Genomic DNA, 23,517 nt, shown 5'->3' with positions numbered 1-23,517 from the left:
ACATTCCAAGATTATCTACTAGAAGCTAAAGGACTGGCAACCCAGTTCAGTACATAAAAACCAAGGCAGGTATGAAAGCAGTCCTTGAAGAAGTAGTTCCAGTATAAGGGAGAAGATGAGAAAGTTGAAGATCCAGAAATGCAGTACAAAATAGATTCTTACTTTAAAGTACTGAATGTTATATGTGCTATCAGTGAGAGATTTCATCAGCTTAAAAGTCACTGTGTTCTTTTTGATTTTCTGTACAACATTAATATAATTAAAGACATTTTACCAGACATTGTTAGTGACATAGGTTCCATGCTATGATCTCAAGGGTGCTAAAGCCTGGTGGCTTGCCAGTTGAAACAACGAAACTCACTTTGTGCACAATGTAAGTGTAGCCTTAGTAATTTTGCTAACACAATTGTTGACAGTGGGAAGTGGAAAAAGAAGTTCTTCATAGCTTAAACTGATTAAAATGTACCTGTGGTCAAAAATGGGTCAGGCATGACTGTGTGGGTTAGCAACAATGTTGACTGGGCATGAGCTAGCTGAATGTTTGGATTTCAACAAAGTCATACAGGAGTTTTCTGATACCAGTGCAAGAAAAATATCTGTAATATAAGTGTAAATGTATGTTTATAATGAATTGTAATTTTTATTTATTTGTGTACGTCACGTTTTTTCATTAATTTACTTAATTTGCTACTGGGTAGGCCCACATTTGTTTTGTCTAACGGCCAAATAGTTTTCCACATGTCATCCTCCTGTGAAAACCCACTGCTGGAGGTGCTGTGTCATGTACAATTGTCTACTTAATTTTTCTTTTCCCCTGAAACCCATAGTTCTGCTCGGAATTCATTAACTTGATATGAAATGTTTTGTGCCTTTTGCAACTTCTGCTAGTGCTTGCAGTCCACCATTGTTCAGTGTTGCCAGGAACAGACATTTGTTTTTTTGCCTTTGTGGAGTGCTATGAATAAGTACCGCATATGAAGTAAATGTCTATGTAAATACACACTTTTACAAAATTTGTCTCTCCTACACAGCATTTTCACCAGAGTGAGCCATTGGTATGAAGCACAAACCATGAGCTTTTGAAGTACTGTGAGAACTCTGCTGCAGTTATGGTGCTCCTCCGTCTGCATTAGATGCTCCTCTCTGCTCAGTAAACAGGAAAAATTAAACAGATTCTAGTTATTATCTAGTTATTATTCTAGTTATTATCTATTAATTTTGTAATTATAACTCAAAATGCATTACACTGGAAACTTCTGAATTCTGTTTTACTGACTGGTGATCAATCTCTGGCTCTGGCCTTGAAGATGAATTCATATCAGAAAGACATATGAGTAAGCACGACATGTGAAAATAAGATGTCATGGGTGAATGACATTGTGAAAAATATTGACTATGTCTGAAAATACAAGGGAGAGGAAGAGAGATGCTTGAAATTTTAGCACTTCACAGGAAAACCCTGGCATTGACCCTGGCAGGAAAGCAAGCAAACAAGGCTATGCAGTAATCAAATATAAAGTTTTCTTATTTGCAGTTGCCTCTCTGCTGAAGGAAGGCCCTTGCATCATTGGGAGGAAGAATGGTTGTAACTGAGGAATAGCCGCCTGCTGTGGCCGAGCGGTTCTAGGCACTTCAGACAGGAACCGCGCTGCTGCTATGGTCACAGGTTTGAATCCTGCCTCGGGCATGGATGTGTGTGATGTCCTTAGGTTAGTTAGGTTTAAGTAGTTCTAATTCTAGGGGACTGATGACCTCAGATATTAAGTCCCATAGTGCTTAGAGCCATTTGAACTGAGCAATAACAAGCTGTTGTTGGTGATGTCTACTATCTGGCAGGAGGATAACTCTTCGCAGACACTAAGGAGAGGGCAGTCATTGTTTGGATGGGGATCTGCCCCCTTTTTAGGTTATTACTCTCAAAGTGCGACATGCTGAGTAAGTACTTGCTTCTTCTCTCACCTTTAATACAAAATGTAGGCTACTAAAACATAGCTTGATTGTTGGACATGTTTTAACCAATCAGATTTTCGCATTTAAAGGGTTTGTTATTGTCTGCAACATTTCATGTATCTCTCTTTCTAACATTTTTGCTAACTTACCTGTTATTATTTTTTATTTATCTGTTTTTTTATTTCTTGTTTTTTTTTTTTCCCCATGATATACTTCCTTGGTGACTTATTATTAATATGTTGTTTGCCTTTAACACAAGACAACAATAAATTACCTTCAAAGTCATCTTGTTGCATGTTTTTCAAGTAAATTGTTAAGCCCGTCTGCTCTCCAAAATACACAACTGCGACTTCTGAGCCACGTTGAGAATTTATATTGCTACAGGATTAACACTCATAAACCAGTCCACATCTTGAGAACCACGGTTTTACCGAATATATACCAAAGCAGGGCCAAGTTTCCCAAGGTGCCTGCACTGTATGCATATGAAATGGTGTTGGAAACCTTATCTTGTGATGAATTGGTTAGAGTCTGAAACTTGTTTCTCCTGAATGTTAGGCCAGCTCCTATTTCTCTAACAGAAATTATGTTATTTTATCCATGCTGGATCTTGTGAATTCTGTGACTGAGAATAATGTGTTGTTGTAAGGCATATTTTTATGTACATTTTTGTGAAGGATAGTTCTGACACCTACAGTATAGAATGGTGGCCTGTAGAAAATTTGTTAGGATTTTGTGGGTACTGCTGTACTTGTTAGTTACCACACTCTTTCACACTTTCATGATGAATCTGATGTCTGCTGTCTAGCAATTGCACGTAGGTGAAACAAGGACCTATGTGGTACTAAATGCTTTGTTGTGGCCTTGTGGCTACTGAGTGGATTTTTATAGTTAAAACTGAAGCAGGAGTTATATTCTAAGAAATGGAAGAAAGCAGATGAATGAGTTAGGGGCTTCATTGTAACACTGATGTTGCCTGGAATGCTCACTAGTAAATGCCCACTGGTCTGTAGTTGTTAATCCTGTAGCAATATAAATTCTCAAAATGAGAATGCAAAAAAGTCGCCTCGGAATCTTATAGAAAGCAAAAATAATCATGAGGTAGTAAATATAAAAAGGGAACAGGGGTGAACACAGTATTTCAAAATCAATAAAAGAAAATTTAACACAATCACAAACTGATGGACCATTAATACATTTATTCAGCAGCACTGATCTCTCAGATGTTTATTTATACTCAAACTTTATACAAAATCAGTGAGTTCTCATCTCATGACTTTAAATGTAGATACTCTGCATATGACTCAAATATCTGGATCCATACTTATCCTCCAATAATGTAAGGACGACCACCAAACAATGCTTCAAACAATGGCACATAGGTTTGCACATACTACAAACAGAAAGAAACAATATATATACACATTACCAACTGATGATTCCATTCACACAATAAATCATTTCCAAAATTAAAAAAGGAAGTCATTTACCTGAGATGCGTTCACTGGCTGTGAGGGAAACACCAAGTAGCGACTCTGAAGCTGTAACAGATTTCTTTGTTTTAAACAATGAATAATAGAAGGCAAGTAATACAGTTAACACAGTGCCTAGATGAATTTGTATGCTAATTTATTTTACCATGATTACAGTAATGATTCATCTTCGATGTACATCTAATGGACACGTGAGACATTATTATGTAGAATGATTATTCTATGCATCTACTTTTTTAACATTTCCATTATGGCAAACAAATTTATGGAGACTCAGTTAATTGGATAGAATGCTGCATTACACATAATGGACTCTAGGACTGATAGGGATACTGAACATGTGTGAAGAAGGATGACACGAATGGTCACAGGTTTGCTTGACTCATGGAAAGTGTGATGGAAATCTTAAAAAAGCTGGAGTGGTAGATGCTTGAAAACAGTCACCAATTATCCCACAAAAGCCCACTTAAAAATATTCAAGAGCAGGTATTAAGTAAAAATTATGGAGATATTTTTCATCCTCCTTCATGTTAGTCCCTTAGGGACAGTGAAGATGACATTACATTAATTACTGCATGCACAAAGGCATTTCAGCAATACTTTTTTCCAGACCTTAGACATGATTGGAACAAGAAGAAACTGTAACATATAGTGACATGTAAGTAACTTCTGACATTCACTTCTCAATGACTTTCTGAGTATGTATCTGTATGTAGAAAAGTGCTTGATTTATATGGCTACTGAGCAAATACAAATGGCTGGTCACTAACCTGCTCTGCAAATAGCATGGTGTATACAAGTCTGCTATCCACTAAATCAACTATATCAGTGTTGATGCAGACTAAGTAACTGTCAAGTGCAATGTTGTTGAAGACTTACTGGCTCTGCCGGAATCTGTCAGCTCATGAACTGGTCATGTCGATCCCAGACTATGAGATTAAAAGGTACTCAGATCTACTATGTTCATAGCTCTGTTAAGATGTAAACTCATGTACCTCACCAATATTTTTGAGCCCTATAAAGTTAGTGTACCATGCATAATGCTGTCATACACCCTACAATCATGTATAAGATCCTGTGATGCTTGTGTTATGACCCAGGTGGAAGAGTACTGAGAAGTAAAAATATTACACAAACTGGAGGAGTCTTAGACAGAACAGCAACATGTGTAACCCCAGCATGCTGGGTAATGTGGTACAGCAACTCATTTTAGATTATGATGCAAGAGGAGACAGCCAGAGTTCCAACTAAAATGGATGTTTATTTAGTTGATGATTGATTTCAGGCTATGCGCATTCTCAAACTAACTAATGTTTGCAAAATAATGTGTCTGTCCAAAATAGCAGTAAATAAAGTGGGTACATATGTGTATGGTCCAACTAATGTTTGTTATTGACACTGCTTTAAGCAACACTTGGCAATAACATTGTTAGTTACAAATAACCAACTTCTCTAGTGACTCATTGCTTCAGTAGGTCAGCATACAAAGTGCTGCATGGCCACATGTAACTTGAATTATGGGATAGGTGTAATGAAATTCCGAAAATTTGTGTGTTCACTAACACTATAGAAACTTTAACTTATCAACATTTTTAAGCTGATTTTTAAAACTGTACTACTTGTTAAATTCTAGAGGGAAGAACGCTATTAAGAATTGTGGGATAATATATTGTACTCTTGTGACACTGGGCTTTCTTATTTGCTTCTCTATGAAAATAATTAGTTTGTCTTTTTCGATAGTATAGAACACACTGTTTAAAGAAGAAAAATCAGACCATTTCATAGATATAAGTGGATACAAGAGTCATAATTTTAAATTCCTTAAAAATTTTTGTACAGGAATTTGTAGATGCAGTTCCTTTTTGTTATTCTTATTGCACATTTTTGGATAGTAAATGAGCATTTTGCTGAGCTTGAATTACCCCAAAACAAGATATCATCTCACAACAGACTGTGCCTAAATGCATAATACAAATAGAAATGTTTTATTCCATCTTTGAGCATATTTACACGCAATTGGTGTCGTCAGTGTTAACACAATAATATTAATGATAATAATAATATAAACTTGGACACATCTCATTAACTACAATATACTATCCAAGATGGATATAATACAAATGTATGCAAATGTCAATAACAACAATAAGTTTCCTGACAGATCAGTTACAAGATAAATGAACCACATAGTTCAGTGAAAGACAAATAAATAATCAAATAGATAATTAACAAGAAGTCATGAAACAGTAATAAAAAAGTTGCATGGTGTAGCATATGTATAGTTTGCAGTTAATTTATTGTTCATTCTTAGAAGGATAGTGGGTCATTTTGCATTATTGTTTGTTCACTGCAGTAGTTTTTAAGCATTCTAACTACATAGGAGCCTTTAATTAGCTTTTTATGGAGTACTTCTTAGTGTTTATCTCACTTTAGATTCCCATGTAAATAAATTCCTCAAAATTTTGTGTTTGGAATTTGTAATTCTTCACAATTATATTGGGTTTTGTATTATTTTATATGTGGCTGAAATTCATTCATTTTTTTCTCATTTAAAAATAAACAGTTACCCCTAAACTATTTATCTGCTTCTTCTGTTGTTTTTTATATTTTTTTGTGCAAGTCAGTCTCATTCTGAGCTTTAGTAAATAACTTGTCCTGTCAGCAAAAACTACAGCATCAGTTTTTATGAAATAGCTTGACAAGTCATTCATGCATATCGAGAACAATGTGAGTCCCAGCACCAAACCTTAGGGTACTAAGTAACTTTCTTATAGTCAGAAAAATATGAGTTACCATTGTGAACTATTTCTACTTTCTGGTATCTGCCAAATAAGTATGATGTAAACTGTGTGTGAGCAATACCATGTGCTCCAGAGCAACAGTTGAGCAATATTTTATGATCAATAACATCAAATGCCTTGGATAAATCTAAAAACACCCACAGTTGACATTATTAGGAACTATGGAATTTAGAACAAATTTAGGAAATTATATGGATAAAGTATCTGTTCTTTCGGACATGTCCGAAAGAACAGATACCATCTTCATATAGTTAAGGCTAACTGGCCATTGGCCTTCTTCTTGTGTGCTGGATGCACACACATTGCCTGAATTCGTACAGGACTCGGTAAGATTGCCTGCTGCGAGTAATGAGTGTAGTGGGCAGGGACACTACGAATGTAGTGTGTGGACATTATGTTGGGAATGTGGGTCTCACGGGCACTATCCTCTGTGCTCTCAGTGGCTTAGATGTATAGAGCATCTGCCACGTAAGCAGGAGATCCTGGGTTTCAGTCCTGGTTGGAGCACACATTTTCAATTTCACCATTGATGTATATCAACACCTGTCGACAGCTTGGGGTCTTGAGTTAATTATCATTTCATTTTAGGAAATTATGTATGGATTTTACAATTGATCTATTTTTTCTAAAGCCAGTTTGTTGACTGACAAATATTCTACCTGTGTTCAGGAAAGCAGAGTCTTTTGTTCATTACTCTACCTAATTTTTGTGAAATAAGATAACATTGTATTTTTTTACATCCTAAGGATCACTGTTTTTATATAATGGTTCTATAACTGAAACCTTAAGTTTTCTAGGGAAAGTATCAGTGCTGAAAGAACTATTAATTACATCTACAAGCAGAAAAGCAATACATTTGCTGTGTTTACTGACTCTATCTGGCAAGCCATCAGTGCCACCAAACAATTTATTCTTTAGTTTGCTGACTGTGTTTTCTACATCTTGTATGATTAAAGAATCTGAAAACATAGTTTTAAGATATATAGAGATGTTATGATTAATTTTATTATGACTTTGCATTTCTATAAGTTTTTGTACTACACATGTATAATAACAGTTGAATATATTGGTAATCTGTAAAGGAACCTTAATATTTTTTTTTTTGCCCTAACTATTAATAACTGTGTTTTTGTTTTTATTTTGATTTTGGTTAGATTTATACTGACTACTTTCTAAACTGATTTCATTTTTTGTTACCCTTGTTTCCACTAATATATGAATCATTCTTTAACTTTTTTTGCTGTAGTAATTACTTTCTTGTACAATTTCCTGTAACAGTTAACATTCTGTTTCAGAGCTAGATTTAGCCTTGCTAAATTACCTAACTTGCTGTCACTCTCAAAATTTTATTATCCTCGAGGTTATCTTTGTCTTAGTTCTGCTTTTAGTTTCATTTTCTCAAGATGGAATTCAGTTTCACAGTTATATTTATAACAAGTTAAAATTACCTCAAACTTGGTGTATACATTGTCATGTTTATTCAAACCCAGTTTAAATTTTTTAATAAAGAATTAAAAATTCTAATGTTGTCCTCATTAATACATTTCCTGTCAATGTATTTCTCACTTATCCTAGAATTTGTACTGAATATATTATTTCTACTAAGTTTTAAAAGTTTTATTGCTTTGTGATCTGTGAATCCAGTGTCAATCACTTCTACAACATAATCTACTTTTTTCCAAATCAAAAACTATTTGATCAGTTATGGTTCCAGAGCTTTTTCCATGTCTACATTCATAGACATGTACATCTTATTCCTCTGAAACACAATAGAGAAAGTTTGTTTATGCAGATTATCTTGCTTTGACCCCTCAACACAGAAGTACTGAAGCTGGTGAAGGAATACTCTCTGAAGATCTAAGTAAAATGCATGAATATTTCAAAAGTGGAGTTTAACACCAAATCCAACAAATGCTGAAGTTAGCCACTTTCATCTTAACAATAGAATGGCCAATGCAAAGTTACATGCCACCATTAACAGCCAAGTCTTCCACCACCAAGATTTCCCAAAGTATCTAGGAATAGCTCTTGACAGAACTTTGTTGTACAAGAAACACATAGAAAACACCACAGCAAATCTGAGATCATGCAGTAAAATCAAATAACAGTTGAATGGTACTTGATGGGGTGCAAGTGCTACAACACTAAGATGTTCTTCCTTAGGATTCATCTACTCTGCTGCTGAATGCTGTGTCTTAATAGTTCACATCTGACAAAAATCAATGTTTGGCTAAACGTGGCAATGAGGACAATAACAAGTGTATTAGATCTACTCCTCTTCACTGGTTACCAACTCTAAGCCACACAGCATTACCAGATCTTAAAGCCCTTCTCAAGGAAAATGAAAAATTAATTAAAATCCCACAGCTCCCAATCCACTCTGATGTGCCTGCACTTAAAATAAGTCAATTCAAATCCACTTGCCTATCATAGTGGCAGAATCAGTGCAAGTAGTGGATTTCAACTACAGCAGCATTATATACATGGAATAATATTGCCCATGAGGAATATCAAATTCTCATAAGACAGCACAAGTCCAGCCAGCATGGAATTACCATGATGTGCTTGGAAAACAATTAATAGGGTTCATACAGGTATGGCACCTGTGCAGAAAATCTCTGTCAATTGGCAAAGGCTTCACCTTCTCAATATGCCTGTAGTAATGAAAATCAGACAATCAACCACGTTGTAATAAGCTATAGCAGATGAACTTACACTGGAAATCTAGAAGATTTCTTCGAAGTGACAGAGACAGCCTCAGATTGATTGAAAATTTAGATATTAATTTGTAGATTTAATTGTTTAATTCTCTTTATTTTGTAAAAGTGTGCAATTCTTGAATATTAGTTGCAGTTCCTTTTGTACTGCTATATGTTAAAAAAATAAATATAATGGGACCAGCTGAAAATGATAAGGGTGTTTAGTAAATGAAGGAGATATTTTTGTCAAGTCGACAGCACATATGATCTGTGGAGATGACAGATGGCACAGTAACTAACACAGCGAAATTGTCCAAGCATTCCAAGATTTCTCAGTTTTAGTATAGTTCAAGATACGGATCAGGAACAAGGCAAGTAAATAACAAAAATAATGACATTTTGGAATTAATGTCAGATGAGATATATTGGATTTCTCTCCTAAGAGCTGTTTAGTGCATTTTCTCTGGCATTTTGGCTATATTTGGAATTTCATTTATGCAATACATAGCTGGTGTCAACCCAGACAAATACTACTCATTACATATGACATGCAGTGCCCAGCATCAGTGGAAAAAGTCGATTTGTTTCTTGTACAAAAGAATTTTTTGAAATGGAATTTTATGTTCTGGACAACAGAGTGGTTTCTAAATACAGCAATATTTAGCTTAGTAGCAACAGCAAAACACAAGGAATAACCAGTAATACAACAACAGTTGAGTAGTACTACCACATTCTGGCAGAAAAAGGGCAGCACTACAGTCAAGAGACCAGTCTACACTGACAAAATTCAACTCTCATATGACAGTAGCACTGGGATGGACAATTTTAAATTCAAGTCATTGATTACTTAATTCAATGAATCCTTCCTAACAGTAACTAAAAATACAGGGGAAAAAGGTATTATCAAAAGCAGATCTATTAGACTTCCTTAGACAAGCAAAGCATGCTCCACAACTGGACTTCAGTTTTGCCAAATCAGTTATTCAAGAAATCACAAAAATTATTAGGCCACTGGAAACCAGAGGCTCTTCAAAGCTACAATTGTATTTCAGTCAAACTGCTAAAATCTTGCGGTGACTTGGTGTTGCAATCTTTAGTGACCCAAACCACTCACTGAGTCATATGTATTTCCAGAAAGAACCATTTATAAACATACAGGTAAGTGAGGGTAAGTCAATAAATGTCTGCACTTTCATTCTAATCATTTTTCAGTTGGGAGTATGGCTCAGTACACTCATCAGACACTAGATAGCATCATTCTATTTGGCTTTAGAACTGTCATATTAGTTTTCTCTGTGCTGTTGTTCCACCACTTCCAATTTGTACAGATGAAGAATAACATTGTGTAATCCATTTTATGTAAGCTCAGGATGTAGCAGCAGCTGACAGCCATAGAAGATTTTCAGCACAATACAGGGACAATGTTGTATTATGGTGTAGTGTTTACTAGTGGACTGAACAATTAAAAGATTGGCTAAGCAAATGTGAAGGGTCAGGAGATAGCAGAACATTCAGCCACATTCACTACTGATGCCACCATTGAGCAAACCTGTGACCTGATTTTGATTAACTGATATGTGATTGTTGATAAAGTGGCAAACCAATTGTGTATTAATAATGGTTCTGCATATAGCATTGTCCATAAAGGCATCAATTTTCAGGAGTCAAGAGTCCACCCTTTGTAGGAAAAATGATTCTCACAGTTTTTTGGGTTGCACAAGGGTTAATTCTGGAATATTTCCTAGGCGTAAATGTTTGGGTGATATGCTTTGCAACAAGATGGAGCCTGCAATTCAAAACAAACACTAAAGTCTGTTGTCAACCAGTGTTCTTGTTTTGGATGACAACACATGTCTACATAATGCTGCCCACATCATTCAGAAGGTAGAAGATGAGGTAATGGTGGGAGTACAGCTTGAGGACAGGTTCTGAGTTATGTTTGGGTAGCTCAGTCATAAAGCACTTGCTCATGGAAGACTAAGATCATGAGTTTGAGTCTTGGCCCAGCAAACAGTTTTAATCTACCATGAAGTTTCATATCAGTGAACACTTCACCGCAGAGTGAAAATTTCAGTATGTTAAAGTTTGTTCAATATCACAAAGTGCTCTCATTATCAAATGCTAGATGAGTATAGACTGGGTAATTTGTGCTTCAGTGCAAGCACAAGTTTGTTTTTCATGCATCTTGATGTTTATGACATCATGTTTCCTGAACTGCATGACACAATTTTGCAGGTTCATTTGATAGTATACGTGGACACTGTATACAAGACGTGTTGTGAATAGAGTTAGGAGCAAAGAAGTAAGAAATTAAAATGTAATTCTTGGAGTTGAAGTTTTACTACATGAACAATGAAAATGTAGTAAGAAAATAACCTTTTTCCTTTTTAACAATGTAGAGGAAAAAAAAAGATGGCAATTACCGTAAAGAAGACACGTCAAGTTGCAGACAGGCACAATTAAAAGATACTCACATATAGCTTTTGGCTAGAGTCTTTATGAGTAAAGAAGTGACACACGCACACAGCATGCATACATACAATCAAGAAAGCACATCCCATGCATGTACGACTTTTTGTTATTACGTGGGGATGACAGTGAGAGAAAGTTATGTAAAAGTTTGAAATAGCATGTAAAATTTGTTGAAAGTTGCTAAGTGTTCTTATTCTCAAATATAGTCTGAGTAATTTGTTTGCTGTGAGATACACTGCCTCAAGATATATACACAGATTCTAACCGCAGTATGTGTCTCACTGTTTTAAGTCTTTAATAGAAGATTATGCACCTCAATGAGTTGACTATTACAGCATTTTAGTTTTTCAAATTCGATCAGTATTATGCAATATGGAAAACCAAATATTTGTTCCCCTGTAAGCCATTAGATAGGGACCATGCATCAAGAACCATGAACTGGGTTGACCATTTAGTAATGCAGATTGCAGACAAGTGAACATTCAGAAGCATTATTGATATCTCTGCTACATCAGAGCTCCATTTCCATGGAACTTAAACATACTGTAGCCTTTGTAAAGGCTTTTATGAAGTCATTCCTGCCACCTGGAATCTTCTTATTCGGCAATTACTCATAATGTGTTCTGCTGTTTGCCACATTGTGACACAATCACATTGTGGGCTGCATACAATGAATCAATTAAAAATGGATACTTTTCAATCTATGATGCATGCTCCTGATGTGCTTGAGGTAGTTCAAGATGTTTCTTGTCAACTGAATACCTTTATATAGTACAGTTGGGTCAGTCTTATTCTCCAGCCCTTCTCCAACAAACAGTGTCATTTTGTTCTCCACTGCTTCTCTGATCCAACGAGCAGGTCAGTGGACACTTGTTGAGAACCCATATATGCCTTCTAGATTAAAGCTTGATATGTGGAAAGCTAAAAAGAACTTTGTTGATAGGAAGGTTACTAGAAAGTGATTTGTCATGTGCATTACTCTATTCTTGACCCATCTGTAATCTGAGATCAGCTGGTACTATGTCAGATAAGACATGAAAGCAGGAAACTAATGTTGATTTCAGTGTGCCAGTGATAATTCCTATTTTGTCATTGGAATGATTTGACACCAGAGATTAGAAGTTTAAAATAGTACACATGTACTAAAGCATAGTGCAACTATAATTTGCTGCTGCTGCACTGGCACCAGAGAACGTGGCAATGAGTGACTAACGTGAACTGTTAGGGAGGGGCATGGAGCAAGATACTCAATGTGTGTGTGTGTGTGTGTGTGTGTGTGTGTGTGTGTGTGTGTGTGTGTGTGTGTGAGTGTGTGTGTGTGTGTGTTTTTGTGTTTGCACACCCAGAATACTCCAGGTAAGTTCAAGTTCACCAAGCAGTTACTGTGCAACCGTTTGAATGTTGCTGCTGGCGGCAGTTGGAAATATGATGTCATAGTCACGAAGACTACAGAGTTGCGGTAATACGTGTCAAGTGGAATTAGGGAGATAAGTGACACTGCTACAGAGACAACTGTTGTTTATATTATATCTTGTGGTTTAATTGTTGTAATTACAAAAAACTGTGCTTTAAATTTTTTTTAGAAATTAAGCACTGACTGACATTTTCCTACTGTGACACTTATGAATAAATTTTAACATACTATCCAGTAATTCAGTGGCTCTAGCATAGCATATAGTACATTTCAGCATAAGCAGTCATACACTCCTGGAAATGGAAAAAAGAACACATTGACACCGGTGTGTCAGACACACCATACTTGCTCCGGACACTGCGAGAGGGCTGTACAAGCAATGATCACATGCACGGCACAGCGGGCACACCAGGAACCGCGGTGTTGGCCGTCGAATGGCGCTAGCTGCGCAGCATTTGTGCACCGCCGCCGTCAGTGTCAGCCAGTTTGCCGTGGCATACGGAGCTCCATCGCAGTCTTTAACACTGGTAGCATGCCGCGACAGCGTGGACGTGAACCGTATGTGCAGTTGACGGACTTTGAGCGAGGGCGTATAGTGGGCATGCGGGAGGCCGGGTGGACGTACCGCCGAATTGCTCAACACGTGGGGCGTGAGGTCTCCACAGTACATCGATGTTGTCGCCAGTGGTCGGCGGAAGGTGCACGTGCCCGTCGACCTGGGACCGGACCACAGCAACGCACGGATGCACGCCAAGACCGTAGGATCCTACGCAGTGCCGTAGGGGACCGCACCGCCACTTCCCAGCAAATTAGGGACACTGTTGCTCCTGGGGTATCGGCGAGGACCATTTGCAACCGTCTCCATGAAGCTGGGCTACGGTCCCGCACACCGTTAGGCCGTCTTCCGCTCACACCCCAACATCGTGCAGCCCGCCTCCAGTGGTGTCGCGACAGGCGTGAATGGAGGGACGAATGGAGATGTGTCATCTTCAGCGATGAGACTCGCTTCTGCCTTGGTGCCAATGATGGTCGTATGCGTGTTTGGCGCCGTGCAGGTGAGCGCCACAATCAGGACTGCATACGACCGAGGCACACAGGGCCAACACCCGGCATCATGGTGTGGGGAGCGATCTCCTACACTGGCCATACACCACTGGTGATCGTCGAGGGGACACTGAATAGTGCACGGTACATCCAAACCGTCATCGAACCCATCGTTCTACCATTCCTAGACCGGCAAGGGAACTTGCTGTTCCAACAGGACAATGCACGTCCGCATGTATCCCGTGCCACCCAATGTGCTCTAGAAGGTGTAAGTCAACTACCCTGGCCAGCAAGATCTCCGGATCTGTCCCCCATTGAGCACGTTTGGGACTGGATGAAGCGTCGTCTCACGCGGTCTGCGTGTGCAGCGCGAACGCTGGTCCAACTGAGGCGCCAGGTGGAAATGGCATGGCAAGCCGTTCCACAGGGCTACATCCAGCATCTCTACGATCATCTCCATGGGAGAATAGCAGCCTGCATTGCTGCGAAAGGTGGATATACACTGTACTAGTGCCGACATTGTGCATGCTCTGTTGCCTGTGACTATGTGCCTGTGGTTCTGTCAGTGTGTTCATGTGATGTATCTGACCCCAGGAATGTGTCAATAAAGTTTCCCCTTCCTGGGACAATGAATTCACGGTGTTCTTATTTCAATTTCCAGGAGTGTACATTTGATCGACCAGTATGCTGAAGTAAAATCAATGAAAATGACATAAGTTTTCTGGCTTCTTTGGAGGCCTATTTCAATAAATGGAATTAGACCTCCACATAACATGGACCTTGCCAATGTGGAATGGCTTTTCCTCTCTAATGACAGAGTAATTGTACCAAATGTGCAACCACATCAGAAGCATGTATGTGGAGAGGTCACACTAGCATGTAGTTCCTGAAAAAGGGCAACAACTTCTTCAGCAGTTGCTGGGGCAGCAGACTGGATGCCTGTCTGGCCTTATGATATTAGCCCTTATGGTCTTAATATGTTGGTATTGCAAATAGCTGAAAGCGAAGAGGAAACTAATGTACTTATACACACATCAAAAAAGTTTTTCATCACCTCGGTTCTGAAAATTCCGGAACCTCTACAGAAAATTGGAATAGAGATCAACAAAAGCATCACTTCCACCCTTTCTATTGCTCATGAAAACCACACACTGTATGTTGTGCCACCATACAGCAAGACCTTCAGAGGTGGTGTTTCAGATTGATGTATAAACCTGTACCTCCAATACCCAGTAGCATGTCCTCTTGCATTGATGCACGCCTGTATTCATTGTAGCATACTATCCACAAGTTCATCAAGGCATTGTTGGTCCAGATTGTCCCACTCCTCAATGGCAGTTCAGCATAGATCCCTCAGAGTGGTTGCTGGGTCAAGTCCTTCATAAACAGCCCTTTTCAATCTATCCCATGCAAGTTTGATAGGGTTTGTGCCTGGAGAACATGTTGGCCACTCTAGTCGAGCGATGTCATTATCCTGAAGGAAGTCATTCACAAGATGTGCACGGTGGGGGTGCAAATTGTTGTCCATGAAGACAAATGTCTTGCCAATATGCTGTGGATACAGTTGCACTATAGGTTGGAGAATGGCATTCACATGTCGTACAGCCATTATGGTGCCTTCCATGACCACGAGTGGTGTACGTCGGCCCCACATAATGCCACCCAAAAACAGCATGGAACCTCCACCTCACTGGACAGTGTATCTAAGGCATTCAGCCAGACCATATTGCCTCCAAACACGTCTCCAACGATTGTCTGGTTGAAGGCATATGCAACATTCATTGGTGAAGAGAATGTGATGCCAATCCTGAGCAGTCCATTTGGCATGTTGTTGGGCCCATCTGTACTGCACTGCATGGTGTTTTGATTGCAAAGATGGACTTTGCCATGAACGTCACGAGTGAAGTTGCGCACCATGCAGCCTGTTGCAAACAGTTTGAGTTGTGACACGATGTCCTGTGGCTGCATGAAAAGCATTATTCAACATGGTGGCATTGCTGTCAGGGTTCCTCCAAGCCATAATCTGCAGGTAGTGGTTATCCACTTAAGTAGTAGCCCTTGGACAACCTGAGCAAGGCATGTCATCGACAATTCCCTTCTCTCTGTATCTCCTTCATGTTCGAACAAAATCACTTTGGTTCACTCCGAGATGCCTGGACACTTCCCTTGTTGAGAGCCCTTCCTGGCACAAACTAACAATGCGGACATGATTGAACCATGGTATTGACCATCTAGGCATGGTTGAACCACAGACAACATGTGCCGTGTACCTCCTTCCTGGTGGAATGACTGGATCTGATCGGCTGTTGGATCCCCTTCCTCTAATAGGCGCTGCTCATGCATTGTTATTTACATCTTTGGGTGGGGTTAGCAACATCTCTGAACAGTCAAAGGAACTGTGTCTGTGATACAATATCCACAGTCAACGTCTATCTTCAGGAATTCTGGGAACCGGGGTGATGCAAAACTTATTTTGGTGTGTGTTTTTTCCAAAGACATACAGGTCTACTATACAGTTTAATTGTGATGTCATACTCTTTGGTGAAATATTCCAAAGACAATAAAGCTTCTCATTTGGATCTCCAAGCAGGGACTACTCAGGAGGATGTTGCCATCGCGAAGAACAAAACTAGTGTTCTGAGAATCAGACCACAGAATGGTAACCCCTTAATTGGGTGTGTAGGTTAGAGAATGTGAAAAGAGCAGAGGTTAGGCTATTTTTTTCTGATTTACTGCAAAACACAATGGATTTCCTTTTTGTTTACTCAGACATGTTTTGACACCAATGTGTCAGACTCTGTGTGCATCAGTTTATTTCTGTAAAATATTGTATGAAGTTTATAATTGTTTTTCCATTTCAGATCAAAAACTATAGTATATATGTTTTGTGTAATTTGTTTTGATTGCTCACCTAAAATTACACTACTTTTGAAAATGGAAATTTGTCTTTTGTGTAAGTTGGAGTTTAAAAAAACAATTTTAATTTGCAAACATGGAAAAAACATCAACAGGTAGTTCCAATGTAAGAAAGAGAATAGATTAAGTTAAAAATATCTTAAATTAGTCAAGTATCAAGGCAGAAAGAACAGGACTTCTTGCCATGTGAGTACATGGTTACAAATACAAAAACAATTAGCAATTAAGGGTAGAGCAAAAGTAGATCTAATAATGAATAAAAGAACAGGAAAAAATGAAGGCGAGTTTTATGAACAGCATAGTGAAAGCATTATCACAGTGAAAACAGACACAAAGCAACAACCACCAAACTAGTACAAATTTGTATACCTACTAGCTACACAAATGATCAAGAGACTGGAAGAGTCTTTGATTAAAGAAATTATTAAGATAGTTAAGGTTACAAAAAAGTAATTGTTCTGGTGAACTGGAATACCTCAGCAAGAAAAGTAAGAGAAGGAAACATAGCGGAACACAGACTTGCAGAAAAGTATGAAGTGGGAACCCATACGGAACAATTTTGTACAGATCATAATTTAATCACTGATAACATTTGGTTTCAGAATGTTAACAAGGCTTGCAAGCGGGGAAGAGAATTGGAAGGTTTCAGATAGATTATACAGGGTGATTCAAAAAGAATACCACAACTTTAGGAATTTAAAACTCTGCAACGACAAAAGGCAGAGCTAAGCACTATCTGTCAGCAAATTAAGGGAGCTATAAAGTTTCATTTAGTTGTACATTTGTTTGCTTGAGGCGCTTTTGACTAGGCTGAAAACTAAACTACCTGAGGCAGCCTGTGACAGAGCACTTCATCACTGGCCTCCAAGAAGCCCTGATCTTAACCCCTGCGATTTTTTCTTATGGGGGTATGTTAAGGATATGGTGTTTCGGCCACCTCTCCCAGCCACCATTGATGATTTGAAACGAGAAATAACAGCAGCTATCCAAACTGTTACGCCTGATATGCTACAGAGAGTGTGGAACGAGTTGGAGTATCGGGTTGATATTGCTCGTGTGTCTGGAGGTGGCCATATTGAACATCTCTGAACTTGTTTTTGAGTGAAAAAAAAACCTTTTTAAATACTCTTTGTAACGATGTATAACAGAAGGTTGTATTATGTTTCTTTCATTAAATACACATTTTTAAAGTTGTGGTATTCTTTTTGAATCACCCTGTATAATGGTAAGAAATAACTTTTGAAACCAGATTTTAAATTGCAAAACATTTCTTGGGCCATATCTGGACACTGACCATAATTTATTAGTTATGAACTGGAGATTAAAACAGAGGAAATTTGCAAACATAGGAAATTAAGGAGATGGGAACTATACAAGTAAAATAAACAGAGAGGATTGAGTGTTTCAAAAGGGACATTAGTCAATGACTGACTGAAATAGGTGAAAGGTATACAGTGGAGGATGAATGGATAGCTTTGAAAATGAAGTAGTGGATATAAGAGAGGATCAAATAAGAAAAAGACTAGGCCATATGTAAATCTTTAACATATGAAATATTGCATTTAATTGATGAGAGGAGAAATTGAAAAAATTGACGTACAAAAAATTAGATTGCAGAAATTGCAAAATTTCATAGCAGGAATGGCTAGAGGAGAAATCAAAGGCAAGAATATAACTGATGCTGTGAGGTCCCTTCACTGTGATAAAACACACAGAGATTCTGGAAAAGGAATTTTGTTTATATTGAATATAAATTTAAAAGTATGAAGTCTTTTCTGTAAGTACTTTCTTGCCATGTAGCTTTGTGTAGATATGGAACATGGCTGATAAACAGTTCACACAAGAAGAGAATAGAAACTTTTGAAATGTGAAGCTACAGAAGGATACTGCAGATCACATGAGTAGATCAAACAAATGTGGATTTCAGAGTCAATTAGGAAAAAATGACATTTCTGACAGAACTTGTGAAAAAGAAGGTTAAGGTTGATAGGACACATCCTGGAATAGAGGGAATCAACGGGTTTGTGTTAGAAGGAAGTGACTGGGGAGGGGGGATAATATTTGTAGAGAGAGACATTGCAGCAGTTTTCTAGAATGAAGAGGTTTGCACAAGATAGACTAATGTGGAGAGCTGCATCAAGTGAGTCTCTGGACAGAAGAACACAACAACAACAGATCTAAGATTTGGGCTGCAGTCAAATGCTGGCACAGTTTATTCAGCTGGGACAATGTAGCCATGGAGGTATTGTGTATGCTTATTCTATAGGCCTGAAGAAGAATTTGTCCAAATGCTACCAAGGCTCTCAGACGTACACACTAAGACTGTTGATTTTTTCATTGAGATGATGGATTTATCATTAAAGGTGACACAATGAAGAAACCTGATTAAAATATTTCTGGGTGTGCTGTCATGCCATCTTATAATGTAACTTAAAATGCTTGGATACTAAAATGGCTGACATTTCAGATATATTGGTGAGGCCTTCCTCAGAGACCTTGCTGTGATACACTACATTTCCGACATCACCACAAGACCACCATCGTCAATCTGATTAATTTTTATTAGGTCTAAAATACCACAGTGGTATTCTATATATGGGTTACGCAGCTAGCTGGTAACTGATAGCCCACTAAAAATAGATGACAAGCTTGTACGGGACATGTGTTGCTGCTATCAGTTGTGCAAAAATTATGCTATTTTGCATGTGCTGTTTGTATGTCTGTCTGGTCACCTACAGCAGTGTCCTGTGAGATCCCTTCCCTCTGATAAAACACACAGAGGTTATCAATAAACAGGACACTGGGAGCCTGTAGCTGTCCTCTCTAGTTATGTTAATAAGCTGCTTCCGGATTTTAGCTGCCTACCTGTGTGGATCCACAGTTGTTTTGTTAGTGCCATGCTTCCTGAAACTCAACAGATAGTCCACAGTCAAGATGGTGGTACACTAATGCCAATCTGTTGTGCTGGCCTAGTTAAACATAGTGCTCATGCAGTGTGCAGGTGCTAACAATTTTCCCAATGTAGTTGCCACAGTAGACACAATAATGATGTGAGGTAAGTGCACCATCAGCAGCTCTTCTTTTATTTCATTTTTTGAGTCAAACTTCCTGTCACATTTTGTTGCTTTTCTTTTTGTTTTACTGTTGTGTACATTGGATCAGAAGACATTACATAGGTATTTTAATTTGTTTTTGATATTGTCTGTATTGCTGATGCAGTGGGGTCTGATTGTGTGTCAGGGACTGAGCTCTGCTGAGCTGGATGATGTTATAGTTTTGCATGTAGGTACTAAATGATGTGGGCTAGTCTCTGGTAATGCTTCAAATGACACTGAAGTAACAGTAAGCTAATAGATGTACAATTAATCTGACATATTTGTTGAATTCTTAATGATCATGACATACTGTATAAAAGGCAGGGTAAACAAATAATGATATGCATAATAATAATAGAAATTCACTCTAACTGAACAAGTGGGTGGATGGGGGAAGGAGGGGGGGGGGGAGGGGTGTAGGAAGGGGAGGATCTGTACTATTTGAGGGATGCGTCCTTATAATACTTCCTCAGCTTTTCTTCTTTTGTTAAATTATTTACAAACAAGAAAAGCAATTTATCTGTATTTATGATTCACCACTTCAACAAAGGAATAGCCACAATGTAATGTAGGAAAATCTTGTTAAACTTCTGAAATTTCAACCTAGCCATATGAGAAATGTCAGTCAGTAATACAGGTAAGCAAACTTGCAAAATATCCCATTGAATCAATTATGGGCAATCAAATACATTTAATAAGGTTTAAATGCTTGAAAAAAAAAGTTTAGCTTACTCCTCTTGGCTTGAAATATAATATTAGATTCAAAATTTTCCTTGGTACATTATTATTTCCTCTGAGCTATTAAAATGGTTTTATTTTACAGTTATGTTTTCACTTTTGGATTTTGCAACTCTTTAATAATTGTGCAAGCAGATGTCAGATCCCAAAGATATGGCAGAAGAGCCAGGGGATTGTTTTGCTGAAATCTGGTAAGGAAAGGAAAAGAATTTTAAACCAGTTTCATTACTCTGTCATTTATACAAACTGCCAGAAAAAATAATTTTAAATCACCTCCTAGCTGTAGTTGACGCCCTGCTAAGACCTCAACAAGCTGAATTTTGTCCTGGTAGAAGCTGCACTGGACAACTGTTGAATCTCAATTAGTTCATAAAAGATTGGTTTGAAGCTTGTAATGTGGCAAGGGGTGGTGTTTGTTGACTTATTAGCGGCCTATGACACTGTCAGCTACCAGCTACTACTACTGAAGGTACACAATATGATCAAGGATTTTAGCCTAACAAGGTTCATCACAGCAATTCTGAAAAACCACAGATTGATTTTCAAGGGCAGTGCAGTCAATGGAGACTACAGAAAAAACAGTTTTTCCCAAGGAAATTGGTTGGTTTCAAACATATTCAATACGTATACAAATGACCAACTTATGACCTCGCTCTTTCCACTCAGAGCTTAGACATTGAATCAGTGGAGAACACCCTCATGAATTCCTTTCAATTCCTATCAAGATAATGTAGCTTAAACCACACCCTTCAGAGACACAGTAGTGGGTAGATGAATGTTTAATCTGGCAAGATTGGGCAACAGCAAAGAAAACAAGACTGAGTGTGATTTTGGAGAAGTCCAGATAGTCCAGCACATGTTTCATTGTTGACTCTCCAGCCTCCTGTACTGCAGAAGACCTCCATCAAGTGGCCAAAGAGTATGTATCATGCATCTATGTATGTTTTTGACATCAGAATAATAATAATTCTACACTCTCCTGTAGTTTCAGTTCCCCATTTTGTCTATATATTTTATAGATTTGTTGAATTTCTCTCTGTATTTTGTTGTGTGCCACAAAGGTGCAGTCTCATGAGAGTAAGTAACTTTTTATGTATGTCATAGATTTAATAATAAAAGTTTGAAAGCTAAAGTTTGTCTGACTGTTGCTCATTGCTTCTTCTATACAGTGAGTGCCTAAATTTTCTGTCACAGTTATTTGTTAATACAAAATTAAAGATATTCAACAACAATTAGTTCATTTTATTCATTATGAACTGGCCTTTGATTTATTAAGAAACTGTCTGATAGCATTCTTAATGTAAGTACGATAATATACTAAACAGTTGTACAATATTTTAAACAGAAATAGTGCAGCTATTTTATAGGATGTTGCTCTTCCTGCATCGAATAAAAATAACTACTTGTGCTTCTAGTAAATTTTATAACATAAATATGGAATATCATAATTTTATTTAAAATATATGTGGTCATCTACTTCTTTATCCGAGATGAAAAATGTTAAATGCAGTAACCTTCTAACATCATACACAACAAACATAATATTTTTTCTTCATTGTCTGAACATTTCAGTTTTCATTGCTACCAGAAACTTTTAATATGTTTGGCCAAGTTCTCTCATGTTTTCTTTTAGAAGAGTTAAATTAATGAACAGGAGAATGAACATCTTGAAATAGAATGAACTTACCTCATCATCTGCTGGAAAGGCAAAGCACATGCATGCCATTACTAGAAAAAAGAACAACATTGGTAACTTCATTCTTGCCTATGGTTCAGGACAGATACCAATATGATCAACAAATCAACTGGTCTGGTGAGCTCTAGTGTCAGGATGGGTATTTATACCCAGAACAGATAGTGTGTATGCTACTGAAAGAATTGCATCTAGCTCTCTCTCTCTCTCTCTCTCTCTCTCTCTCTCTCTCTCTCTCTCTCTCTCACACACACACACACACACACACACACACACACACACACATATAGTATTAGCGTGCTGTGTGATACACATTTCATTGTGCTAGCATAGAATAGACATGTAGTAGACAAATGTATTTGTTTCCTTCAGGTATGTCGGGCAACAGCTGTGTTGATAATGGGAACAAGGCTCCTGCCATTCTTCTCACAAGGCCATCCCTTCCCTGTCTGTGGCTGTCACAGTTGTGTGTCTGCAACAGTTCTGCAGACCTTATACATCAGCAATGTTTAACACTCTGATACTAAAAAAAATTCATTGTTTCCCTCAGCTCAGCTGTTTTATATTAACAAATAGTCCTTTACATTGTGATGACAGAAACAAAAACAAATGTCAGTAGTATTTTGAGAATGAATGGTAACAGTTAGGATTTTTAATCTGTGCACCCCTATGCAAATACCAGTACCTGTTTCTTCCCTTCTCTGTTTATGTGAAAGTCAGGCAATGTGAATTTATTTCTGTTCAGTCAATATTAAAAAATTTACAGTGATTCTCCTTTTGTTTGCATTTCTTAATTCACTGATTGTCTGTGTCACACACTGTGTCCCAGGAGGAATGGTAAATATACAGGAATTAACAGGAATGGTCATTCCAAGCAAATTTTGGGAGGAGATAGTATGGACCAAGACAAGAAAAAATTGTCCAGCAAGCATAGGCTCTAAAATGCATACCCTAAGAGTTATGAGCACTTATTCATTGGAGGAGATATGTTCCACAGTAGTGATAGTTCTTGTTGTTGTTGTGGTCTTCAGTCCTGAGACTGGTTTGATGCAGCTCTCCATGTTACTCTATCCCGTGCAAGCTTCTTCATCTCCCAGTACCTACCGCAACCTACATCCTTCTGAATCTGCTTAGTGTATTCATCTCTTGGTCTCCCTCTACGATTTTTACCCTCCACGCTGCAATCCAATACTAAATTGGTG

At 37.9% G+C, this 23,517-nt stretch overlaps 1 long non-coding RNA gene across 1 annotated transcript; it reads right to left on the bottom strand.

Moving 5' to 3' along the window:
* Positions 1-3,134: 3,134 nt before the first annotated feature.
* Positions 3,135-22,465, bottom strand: LOC124795364. The gene is made up of 3 exons (XR_007016682.1): positions 22,310-22,465; positions 3,441-3,491; positions 3,135-3,343 (listed from the first exon to the last, which is right to left on the bottom strand). It is a non-coding gene; the product is annotated as an uncharacterized LOC124795364 (long non-coding RNA).
* Between the last annotated feature and the right edge of the window lie 1,052 nt (positions 22,466-23,517).

The sequence above is a fragment of the Schistocerca piceifrons genome, chromosome 4 (assembly GCF_021461385.2).
Source record: "Schistocerca piceifrons isolate TAMUIC-IGC-003096 chromosome 4, iqSchPice1.1, whole genome shotgun sequence".
Lineage (NCBI taxonomy): Eukaryota > Metazoa > Arthropoda > Insecta > Orthoptera > Acrididae > Schistocerca > Schistocerca piceifrons.
The sequence above is the reverse complement of the archived record's forward strand: the minus strand, read 5'-3'. Positions and strand labels throughout refer to the sequence as shown.